The sequence below is a fragment of the Hyperolius riggenbachi genome, chromosome 9 (genome assembly GCF_040937935.1).
Source record: "Hyperolius riggenbachi isolate aHypRig1 chromosome 9, aHypRig1.pri, whole genome shotgun sequence".
NCBI classification, from domain to species: Eukaryota; Metazoa; Chordata; class Amphibia; order Anura; family Hyperoliidae; genus Hyperolius; species Hyperolius riggenbachi.
In genome coordinates this window covers 208003775-208016423 of record NC_090654.1, presented here as the reverse complement: position 1 = coordinate 208016423, position 12649 = coordinate 208003775, and the positions used below count along the sequence as shown (strand labels likewise).

At 45.4% G+C, this 12649-nt stretch overlaps 1 long non-coding RNA gene across 1 annotated transcript in view; it reads left to right on the top strand.

Moving 5' to 3' along the window:
• LOC137532913 (uncharacterized) overlaps positions 1 to 5525 on the top strand; it is a 235819-nt gene extending 230294 nt beyond the window's left edge. The window contains exon 3 of the long non-coding RNA XR_011024067.1: positions 5378 to 5525. This is a non-coding gene — a long non-coding RNA (uncharacterized lncRNA). The remainder of the gene's footprint in view (positions 1 to 5377) is intronic.
• The last annotated feature ends 7124 nt before the right edge of the window (positions 5526 to 12649 follow it).

Here is a 12649-nt window from a genome sequence, read left to right as displayed (position 1 = left end):
TATTATTAGTTAGTGGAAACTGCAGTTCCTAGTGGCCACTGTAAAGCAAAATAATTATTTCTCATGTCTATGCTGGCCAGCGTACAAGAATATGGTTATCTTTAACAGGAGAAAGCAGAATACTGGTTACTGATGGCTGTGGTGCCCAGTGTACAAGAACATTTATAGATTTGAATGCCCAGTGGTAAGCAGAATGCTGATTTCTAGTGGCAATTGTGACCAGCGTACAAGAATCTGGCAGTCTTTACTAGCCAGTGACAAATGGAATGATTCCTAGTAGCTATGGTGGCCAGCATTCAATAGTATATATTAATACATAGTCCACATCCAGTGTACAGGATAATATGTACACTCTACTAGTGGAAATTGAAATGTTAATTCCTGGTGGATATGGTGGCCAGCGTACAAGAACATGGTAATCTCTAACAGTCAGTAGAAAGCTGAATGTTGATTTCTGGTGTATTTGGTGGCTAATGTACAGGAACATGAAAATATCTAACAGTCAGTTGACAACAGAATGCTGATTCCTGGAGAATATCGTATTTAGTGTACTAGAATATTGTAATCTCTAACTATCTCTAAGCAGAATGCCGATTTCTGGTGGCTCTGGTGGCCAGTGTATAGGAACATTTATACACTTTACTAGTAGAAAGTGAAGTGCTGATTTCTGGGGGCTCTGGTGGCCAGTGTACAAGAGCATGGTAATCTCTAACAGTGGGAAAGCAGAATCCTGATTCCTGGTAAATATGGTGCCCAGTGTACAGGAAGATTTGTAGACTCTACTAGTGAATAGAGATGGCTCGAACCTCCGATTTTAGGTTTCCGAACCTCGAACGCGAACTTCCGCAAAAGTTCGGGTTCGCACAAACTTCGCGAACCGCAATAGACTTCAATGGGGAGGCGAACTTTGAAAACTACAAACATTTATGCTGGCAACAAAAGTGATGGAAAAGATGTTTCAAGGGGTCTAACACCTGGAGGGGGGCATGGCAGAGTGGGATACACGCCAAAAGTCCCGGGGTAAAATCAGGATTTGATGCACAGCAGCGTTTTAAGGGCAGAAATCACATTGCATGCTAAATTGGAGGCCTAAAGTGCTTTAAAACATCTTGCATGTGTATACATCAATCAGGTAGTATAATTAGTGTACTGCTTCACACTGACAGACCAAACTCACTGTGTAATGCACCGCAAACAGCTGTTTGTGTAGTGACGGCCGTGCTGGACTTGTGCACGCCATGGCGAGAGTGCAGGCGATAGCGGTTTTCAAGCCCAAATGGTCACCGGGCTGAGGTAGCTCAATGATAGAACAACAGTGACTGTCCAGCTGATCGAATTTGGTCTGTCCACAATGCAGCAACGACCTTATCTTGGGTGTGCCCCCCCCCCCCCGACACACTCATATAGCCGGCGGTCATTGTTTCATTGTGATACGCAAGCCCCTTCACCGCGGCAAGGTAACGATCACCAAGGGGAATTGACACATGTACATGCCTTTTGTTTTGTTGTTGCAGCTGCAGTGCAGCCAGAAAAATTAGACAGGCATGTACACACACCAGAAAAAAATTGTTATTGGTTTTGTTAGCGGCCGCTGCTAGCTTGGTGGTGGCGGAGAAGGCAGTCAAGTGGTCTGCAGGGAGAGGTGCTGTGTGGGGACTGACTTAGTCTTGGGGCAGGCAGTCACACAGCGTGCAAGCAGAGATGCTGTGTGTGTGGTGACTGACTTAGTCTTCGAGCAGGCAGTAGCCCTCCGGGATCCATGCCTCATTCATTTTAATAAAGATGAGGTACTGAACACTTTTTTTGACCTAGGCGACTTCTCTTCTCACTGACAATACCTATAGCAGCGCTAAAGGTCCTTTCTGACAGGACGCTTGAGGCAGGGCAAGACAGAAGTTGGATGGCAAATTGTGACAGCTTTGGTCACAGGTCAAGCCTGCGCACCTAGTAGTCTAGGGGTTCATCACTGCTCAGACTGTTGATGGTTCTTTCTCTACCATTGTTAAAGAAAGGGTACGGCCGGGGAATCAGGGTTCGATTCCGGTCCGGAGTGGGAGCCTGAGAAACAGCTACCACCACACATCCAAGGAAGGCAGCAGGCATGGCACGCAAGTCCCGACTCGGGGAGGTAGTGACGAAAAATAACAATACAGGGCTCTTTCGAGGCCCTGTATAATGATGAGTACACTTGAAATCCTTTAACAGGAATCTGTTATGGAGGGCAAGTCTGCCATTAATTCAACTGTGTGGTCAACTCTCTTTGGTACTTTCTGCACCATGGTGACCACGGGTAATGGCCGGGGAATCAGGATTTGATTCCGGTCTGGAGCCTGAGAAACGGCTACAACCTCACATCCAAGGAAGGACCCAATGTGCTGTATAAGTAATGTACCTGCCCTGACTGTGCTTTGCAGACCAGGCATCTGTGGTCAGATGGACCCTTGACCCAACACTGTGTGCCAGAGATGACACCACTTGCCTTTATTGAGAATCTGTTATGGAGGGCAAGTCTGCCATCCATTCAAGTGAAAGGTAGGCACTGACTCCCAGGTATAATACAATGTGCAGTGACAGATGCAGTGAAAGGTATTCAGTGACTGCTGGTATAACAATGTGCAGTCACACAGGTGCAGTGAACAGGTATGCAGTGACTGGTATATAAAACTGCGTGCTGTCACGCAGGTGCAGTGAACAGGTATGCAGTGACTGGTATCAATACAATGTACAGTTGTCACACACACACAGGTGCAGTGAACAGTTATGCAGTGACTGGTATTACAAATGTGGAGCTGTCACACACACAGGTACCGTGAACAGGTATGCAGTGACTAGTATATAATATAACACTGCGTGCTGTCACGCAGGTGCACTGAATAGGTATGCAGTGAATAGTATCAATACAATGTGCAGCTGTCACACACATCCAGGTACCGTGAACAGGTATGCAGTGACTGGTATTACAAATGTGCAGCTGTCACACACACAGGTACCGTGAACAGGTATGTAGTGACTGGTATATAATATAACACTGCGTGCTGTCACGCAGGTGCACTGAACAGGTATGCAGTGACTGGTATCAGTACAATGTGCAGCTGTCACACACACAGGTACCATGAACAGGTATGTAGTGACTGGTATATAATATAACACTGCGTGCTGTCACGCAGGTGCACTGAACAGGTATGCAGTGACTGGTATCAATACAATGTGCAGCTGTTACACACACAGGTACCATGAACAGATATGCAGTGACTGGTATTACAAATGTGCAGCTGTCACACACGTGCAGTGAAAAGGTAGGCAGTAGCACTGAATGTGCTGGGCCTGGCAGTGGCACAGTAGGAATTAGCAAGAGCCAGCTGCGGCTGACAACCCTGTGGGCTTGATTCACAAAGCGGTGCTAACTGTTAGCACGCCTGTGAAAACACCCTTAGCACGTCTAAACGAGCTTTTTGTGCATAAAACTTTACACGTGCAAAACTTTATGCGCATAAAACCTTATGCGCGCACTGCACAGAGCGCAGGGCGCTCCGTGCGAAGTGCCCATTAAAGCCTATGGGACTTAGCACGCGCATAAGACTTTGCGCGCGTAAAACCTTGCGCGCGGTACTTAGCGCGTGAACTGATTGAGAAAACCGGTGCTAACCTACTTAGCACCCTGGTTAGCACGCCTAAAGACTTTAGACGTACTAAGTAGGTTAGCACCGCTTTGTGAATCAAGCCCAGTATATGCAAGTGTCAGTGGGTCACACACACACACAAAAAAAAACAGATCACAAGAACAACTTTAGCTCTCAAAAAAGCTGTTGTGGGGTGCTTTTTTAGCAATAAGTATCAGCAAGGAGCAAGCTAACAAGTCTAACAAGAGCCTAACTAAGCTTTCCCTAATCTGTGCAGCAACCATTCTCCCTTCTTTAATTACTGCAGTCGAACCGAGTGAGATAATGGCAGACGCAGCTGCCTTATATAAGGGGGGGAGGGGGGGGGGCTCCAGGAGGGAGTGCAGCCCTGATTGGCGACAATGTGTCTGCTGCCTGTGATGTAGAGGGTCAAAGTTTAGCTTAATGATGTAGTATAGGGGGCGGGTCGAACTCGCAATGCATTGTCGCACTGCTGCACACATTTTTCTTGCAGTGACCCCATTCACTGTAGTGAATAGAAACAGCAGCACAATGTAAGGCAGTGCAGATGGCACACATCCTGGGCGTTGCGTTCCCATCGCATGGCCATATGCACCGAGAAGTGTGAACAAGGCCTAACAGTTAGTGGCAAGCAGAATGCTAATTCCTGGTGGATGTAGTGCTTGGAGTACAAGAACAACCCCAGTGGAAAGTACAGTGATGATTGCTGGTGATTATGGTCACTATTGTACAAGAGCAGGGAGTCTAATGCCCAGTAGAAAGAAGATTGGTAAAAAAAAAAAAACTGATGGCAAAATGAAGGTAAAATGGCATACATGTACAAAAGGGCGCATGGGTTTGCCGCTAGTAGAATCTCGCTAAAATTTGTTATATTCTACTACTGAATTCAGATAATAAAATATTGGTAATATTTACCGATATTTTACTATGGCTAAACCTAACCCTACTCTAACACAGAACCCTCCCTCTACTGATGCCTAAACCTAATGCTAGGTACACACGATACAATTTTCTTTTGAACTTACCTGCCAGATCGATTTTTTCCAACATGTCCGATCTTAATTTCGATCAATTTTCCTATCGATTTCTATTCACTTCTATGGAAATCGATTGGAAAATTGATCAAAATTAAGATCGGACATGTTGGAAAAAATCGTTCTGGCAGGTAAATCTAACAAGTGTTCCCAGCATTTGACCCCCCTAGTGGTTCCTAACCCAAAGAACCCCCTGGTGCTTCCTAACCCTAACCCCCCCTCCAGTGGTGCCTAACCTTAATACCTTCCCTGGTGGTGCCTTACCCTAACCCCCCCCTGTGGTGCCCAACCCTAACCCCCCTAAAGCTTTCCTCCCCACTCTACCGTAAAGCCGCAATGTGCGACAATCAAGGTAAATTTCAGCACCTGGAGGCGCCTGATTAGCGGTAGTGATTTAAAAATAATCCTGGGTGCCGTGGGTCGTAGAAATGCAAATCGCACCCATTATAAAATCCACAATTTGTGGCAAAGAAGGAGAATTTTGGTCACCAAAGGCGTCTGATAGTGGCCACTGCCGTTAGCCCAAATTGCCAATAAAGTAGCATGCTAGTCCCAGTTGGAAAGTACAATCCGAGTATTGTGACATATTTTTTATCGATGGCGATGCTACAAAGTATAGTATATAGCAAAGCTCTTTCCAACTAAATCTTATTCATACCTTTTTTCTTCTTTTTCCTTTTTTTGTTACAATGTACATCACAGAATTAGAAATACTGAGAAGACACAGGGAAGCCTATCGTGCAACAAATCAGACATGCAAGTTGTGGCTTGGAAAAGAGGAATCATCGGTGGCGGGAAATCATGCAGAGATAAGTCACAGAACAGCACCGGTCACAGGAACTTCCCCATTTTGTACAACACATTTTTTTTGCTAGTCATATAGTATGTGTGTCTGTCTGATTTTTTCATTTATGCAGACCCAGCTTAATAGTGTATATAAAACAATGGCTCATTTGCTGACAGCTTCCACACAGGCCCCAGGCAGCATGCCTCACCTAGCAGCAGAGCCGGATTAAGGCTAAATGGGGCCCTAAGCAAAGTAACTGATTTTGGCCCCCCATCATGTCGTAATAGAATCAGAAGATGCAGCTGCACAGCAACATGCCGCACACACCGGGGCAGCCGAGCTACTGGTTGCTATGGGCAACAGCCCGCTTTCCTCTGTGGGTGCACAATGCAGGGAATAGCAGCGGCAAAATGCAGAGTGAGAGATGAATGGCTGGGACATTTGCACTCAGGGGCTGGGGCACCCCTGCGAAGAAGGCGCCAGATATCACAGCAGCAGCACTTTCCCCCTGCATCTCCAGCCTGGCAATAGCAGAAAGCTCTGGACACCGCCAAACCGGAAGCCGTTCCCCAGAGGGAATTACATAACCACCCCCACCACCGAACAACCGATTTCCTCCCAAACTAGACAGCCACCATGCAGCCTCCATCCCAGTGAATACGATAGTCCAGCAGAGAAGGCAGCCGAAGCGAGGGAGAATGACAGCACCAGATGACTCACATTCACCTATTGCGATCCAATCAATAGAGGTCCCATCATCCGGAGCCCATCTGTCTCCTCTAGAGTGCTGCTGCTCTGTTACTACTACTATTACTACTTCCTACTTCCTGTCTGATCTGAGAATCAGGAAGTTCAGAGCGAGCGGCTGCACTGTAGAAGAGACAGATGGGTTTCAGATGACGGGATCTCTATCGCTTGGATCATGGATAGGTGAGGGTGAGCGTTTGCCATCTGCTGCTATCATTCTTGCTGCAGCTGTGGTTCTCTGTGGGAAGGAAGGGAGGAGTGGGCAGCGGCAGAGCGCACAGTAGCAGGAGGGGGACCTAGGAGGAGAGCCTGGCTCTGAAGACAATCAGCAGCGCACGGCATCATTTGACAAGACAAGACAAATAACATTTATATCGTGCTTTTCTCCTGGCGGTCTCAAAGCGCCAGAGCTTCAGCCACTAGAACGCGCCCTATAGGCAGTAGCAGTGTTAGAGAGACTTGCCTAAGGTCTCCTACTGAATAGGTGCTGGCTTACTGAACAGGCAGAGCCGAGATTCGAACCCTGCTCTCCTGTGTCAGAGGCAGAGCCCTTAAAGGGACTCCGAGCAGTGCCTGTGGGTATGCCTTTAAGCATACCCACAACTAATTAATTACATCCTCACACCTTCCAGCATGATGTTTGTAATTATATCCCCCTGGGTTCCTTATATTTCATTGCATTGTGCTGAATCGAGCTGCCGACTTTGGAGAAAAGTCATCCTGTGTAATACAATGTAACTATTGAACGATGCATAACATTTTGAAGCTCTCTTTCTCCTCTTGATAGATAAACTGCCACCCTACACCTTTTAGTTTTCGCTATTTTCGCGATCGAAATTGCAGTTGCTGTGATTTCGATCGCGAAAATAGCGAAAACTAAAAGGCATAGGGCGACGGTTTATATATCATTGGAAAGAGGAGAAAGAGAGCTTTAAAATGATATGCATCTTTCCATAGTTACTGCACTGCTCAGAGTCCCTTTAACCATTATACCATCCAGCCACCGCTGACAGGATGGCGAGGGCTGGTTTATGTGCTGATGGGGCCCCTTTGACTCTGAATGGGGCCCCAAGCGACTGCTTTTGTTGCCTGGTCGGTAATCCGGCCCTGCCTAGCAGTGGTCATTTAGCAAACAGGCAGTGTGGCTTGCGGCCCCGGTGCGAGTTTTACATGGGGCCCCAAGCACTCTATTTATATGGAACCTAGAAACCTATCAAGGACAGCTGCAGTCTCAGAGAGGTGTAATAAGAGTAAGAAAACAATTTGTTGAAGAGGAACTGTCGTAAAAATCTTAAAATTTAAAACACATACAAATAAGAAGTATGTTTCTTCCAGAGTAAAATGAGTCATAAATTACTTCTCTCCTATGTTGCTGCTGGCATTTACAGTAAGTAGTAGAAATTTGACATTACCGACAGGTTTTGGCCTAGTCCATACTCATAGGGGATTCTCAGCATGACCTTTATTCTTTAAAGACGCTCCCTGACAACGTTTTATACAAAGATGCTGAAAATCCTCCCTGCTCACCGTACACTTTTTTGGCAGTTAGAAGCAACTGCCATTTACTAAGTGCCTTTTGAAAATATAGAAATCCCTGTGAACCCCCCATTAGGAGTTGGGCTAGTCCAAAACTAATTGGATCTGTCAGATTTCTACTACCTACTGTAAGTGACAGCAACATAGGTATGGCTCATTTTACTCTGGAAGAAATGTACTTTTTAATTGTTTATGTTTAAATATATTTTAACCACTTTACCCCCGCGCGTACGGATTTCTCCGCCCCTTTTTCCATCCTTTCACCCCCAGGGACGGAGAAATCCGTACTTTGCGCACTCCCGCCGCTGTCGCGCGGACAGCGGCGGGAGTGCGCAAAGTACGGATTTCTCCCGCTCGTAAACACGCCGCCCGCCGCTAGTAAACACGCCGCCGCCCGCTCGCCCAGAGATCAACGAACGGGAAAATCCATTCCCGTTCGTTGATCTAAGCCCCGCAATGATCTGCTGCCGCTCGGCTGAGCAGCGCGATCATTGTGAAAAAATAACAAAGTCCCAGCCTCTTTCTACTTCCTGCAAGCGTCCGGAAGGACGCTTGCAGGTCGCATGAAACAAATTGGTAATGTTGCCATCTTGTGGCCAAATAGTAAAACTACACCCTACCCTTTTTACACACAAATAAACTTGTTTTACACAAAAAATTAACTCCTTACCTCCCACACTCCCCCCCAAAAAATAAAAAATTTACAATTTAAAAAAAATACATAAATAGTTACCTTAGGGACTGAACTTTTTAAATGTTTATGTCAAGAGGGTATAACACTGTTACTTTATAAACTATGGGCTTGTAATTAGGGATGGACGCAAAACTGAAAAAAATGCACCTTTATTTCCAACTAAAATATTGGCGGCAAACATTGTGATAGGGACATAATTTAAACGGTTTTATAACCGGGATAAATAGGTATATACATTTAATGGGTTTTAATTACAGTAGCATGCATTATTTAAAAACTATAAAGGCCGAAAACTGAAAAATAATAAATTTTTTCCCACATTTTTTCCTATTTTCCCATTAAAACACATTTAGAATAAAATTATTCTTGGCATAATGTCCCACCTAAAGAAAGCCTAATTGGTGGCGAAAAAAACAAGATATAGTTCATTTCATTGCGATAAGTAATGATAAAATTATAGACGAATGAATGGAAGGAGCGCTGAAAGGTGAAAATTGCTCTGGTGGTCAGGGGGTAAAACCCCTCAGTTGGGAAGTGGTTAAATTTTAAGATTTTCGCAACAGAGGTCCTTTAACCACTTTACCACTGACGGGTTTTACCCCCTGACCACCAGAGAAATTTTCACCTTTCAGCGCTCCTTCCATTCATTCGTCTATAACTTTATTATTACTTATCCCAATGAAATGAACTATATCTTGTTTTTTTCGCCACCAATTAGGCTTTCTTTAGGTGGGACATTATGCCAAGAATTATTTTATTCTAAATGTGTTTTAATGGGGAAATAGGAAAAAATGTGGGAAAAAATTATTATTTTTCAGTTTTCGGCCATTATAGTTTTTAAATAAAACATGCTACTGTAATTAAAACCCATGAAATGTATTAACCTATTTGTCCCGGTTATAAAACCATTTAAATTATGTCCCTATCACAATGTTTGGCGACAATATTTTATTTGGAAATAAAGATGCTTTTTTTCAGTTTTGCATCCATCCCTAATTACAAGCCCGCAGTTTATAAAGTAACAGTGTTATACCCTCTTGACATAAATATTTAAAAAGTTCAGTCCCTAAGGTAACTATTTATGTTTTTTTTTATTGTATTTTTTTTTTTAATTACAAAAAATAAATAAAAATTGGGGAGTGTGGGAGGTAATGAGTTAATTTATTGTGTAAATGTAATGTTTGTATATGTAAAATGCTTTTAGGGTGTAGTTTACTATTTGTGACGAATCAACGTTTATTCATCCTAAAAAAGTAGTTAGAGCCTTATAAATTTACCCTGTTGCCACTATTAAAAAAATGACAGCAGATAGGGAAAGGCTTGGTTTATAAAAAGACCAGGGAAGCCTGGGGTTAACAGTTCCTCTCCCTGGTCAAATGTAGCAAATGCTCTTATTACCTAGTTTTTTCGCACCTCCGTGTGACAAAGGGTCCTGGGCATTCAGGGACCCCCAACCAGGCAGAAAGAGGGAAATCTCACACCTCCACTGCCTAACCCCGACTTGGTGGCTCCTCAGCTCCGTACATGAAAAGAGCAGCCACAGGAGGTCCTGCTAACATCCTGCAGAAGCCACTTAGAGACTACAGCTGGCTTTCTCAATGACCTCAGGAATCCCAATATTCATATGTTCTCCATATTTCCTTCATAATTCCTGGCATAGCAGATCTCCCTGCCCATTACATCTGCACAGGTTATGGGATTCCACAGGGCGCTGGTTCTGACAGGTTTACGGACCAATCGGACTGCCAGATCTAGCGTAAGATTGTTTTAAAATAACCCTCTAATACCCCAGGGGTCTGATCCCCCAAGTTTGGTATCAACGTTCTTGATAAATTCTGACAAACCTAAAAATGTTACTAGATTTAACATAACTTGTATGGTTTGCAGATGAGCACACTTATCATGGTTCAGGTAAATTCTTGCCTCTATGAGAGGGGCAGAGACCTCCTGTTCCAAAGAGGTGTGTGATCCACGCCCCCTAACCCCTCCTTGCTGGAGTGGGGGCTATAACCAGACAGAGCCCAGAAAGCTCTGTGTCCTTTACCTTCAATCTGATGCCTAGTAACATCCTGGCAGCCCGCAGGGACACGGGCCAAAACCTCCATCTTTGAACTTTCTAACAAAGGCCTGTTGGCCGCATGGCAACCGCCATTTTGGGACTTTCGCCAAAGACTTGCGATTGCCGCATGGACTACCAATAACGGTATTTGAACTGTGTATATTCAGACATTCTGTTTCTCTTCCTCTCTTCTCTCTGTCCAATCAATCTGTTCTAAAATAAGCTGTGTGTATGTAGTTTAGAATTAAACTAACGATTTTATCGTTCAGTTGTGTGCCTTTTCTGGTCATCTGATTGCTGCTATAACGAATCTGCCCTCTGAAGAGTCAGTCATACTACCGCATTGTTTTATGATTTGCTTATAAATTGTTGATTTGCTAGCTAGGTTGTAAATAACCGTTTCTTCCTTCTAGGATTAGCTAGTACCAGATTTCCTGTGCGAAATCGATAACTTCGTTTCTCGATTATAAATACAATTCGAGATTGCATCATATAGGGACCCAGTAACCTTTCTTTAACGTCACATTGCTCACAGTCTTTAAGCCGTCGGAAGTGATTATTCCCCGAACGGTGACTTGAGCGTGTTGAACGTGATTGGGCTGGCTACCATATTATGATAGCGGGAGTCTCTTTCCTCCCTGAACTTGAGAGAGTGGTGGCAGTTATTACCCGATTTCCAGCGCAAAATCGATATTTTTAGTGTACCGATTGTATATACAATCAAAATTGTACATGTATGGGCACCTCCAACCAATCTTAACCGTTTACTACGCACACAGTGAATTTGCCTCCAGCAGTCTCTAGTGCATGAGACCTGCATGGCAACAGTGGCCTAGTAATACGGGATTGGTGGATGTTTGTCCCATTACATATTGTCGGCAGCTGCGCGACCAATCTTTATTGTCAGTCTGTTCACCGTACTTCCTGCGTATGCTAACGGGAGCAGATTAGACGGGATTGGCACGCTCTGTTGCCCTTTACTTTCTTCCCTCTGACGATCCAGCAACCGGTCTCGTTGTCCGTCTGCGCCCGTACTTCCTGCGTACGCTAACGGGAGCAGATCTCGACGGGATCGCGGGGCTGGATTGTCACACTATTTGGCCACAAGATGGCCACAGAGTGTTTGTTTACATGCGACCTGTAAGCGTCCAGAAGGACGCTTACAGGAAGCAGTAGGAGGCTGAGAAGATCACAATGATCTCGCTGTTTCTGAAAGAAGCAGCAGATCATTGCGGGGGCTTAGATCAACGAACGGGAATGGATTTTCCTGTTCATTGATCTCCGGGCGAGCGGGCGGCGGCGTGCACGAGCGGCGGGAGCGCGGACAGCGGCGGTAGCGCGGAAGGTACGGATTTCTCCGTCCCTGGTTTTTTAGGAGGGAAAAAAGGGGCGGAGAAATCCGTACGCGTGGGGGTAAAGTGGTTAAAGGGAACCAGAGAGGAATGGAGGGTGAAAAAAGGAAAAGATTTTATACATACCTGGGGTTTCTTCCAGCCCCATAAGCCTGGATCGCTCACACGCTGCTGTCCTCCGCTTCCTGGATCCACCGGTACTGGGCCGCCACTTCCGGTGGACGCGGCCAATCCTCCGCATCACAGGGGCTCCCTCCATACCCGTACGCATGCAGCTGCGCAGTAGGCAGCCGCAAGCGTACGTGTATTGAGGGAGCCCCTGTGATGCGGAGAATTGGCCGCGTCTGCCGGCCGACTGGCGGTAATGACGGGACCCGGTACCGGCGGATCCAGGCAGCGGAGGGAGCGTTCCGTGCGTATGGGGCTGGAGGAAGCCCCAGGTATGTATAATAGCTTCACTTTTCTCCTCTCTGGTTCTCTTTAAGGATAACCACTATGCAATGTACATAAAGCGATGTGATTACCAACACAGCATTAATGAAAAGCTAATAAGATGGAAGAAGGTGGGCCCCTCTAGTCCAGGGGCAACCTCTGCATCCCCTATTGCTGCGCCACTGCATACAGAATTAGCCATGCATTGTATTGCTCCCCATAAACCCCTTGGAATATTGAAAGTGGGCAATTACGCTTGCTTTTTGGTAGTTGTGAGCAGACTCTTGAAGAAAATTAGCAAGGCTTAAGAGAGGCAGGTTATGTACTTATCAGAAAAGGAGAAGGCACTCAACTGGCTTTTAAACTT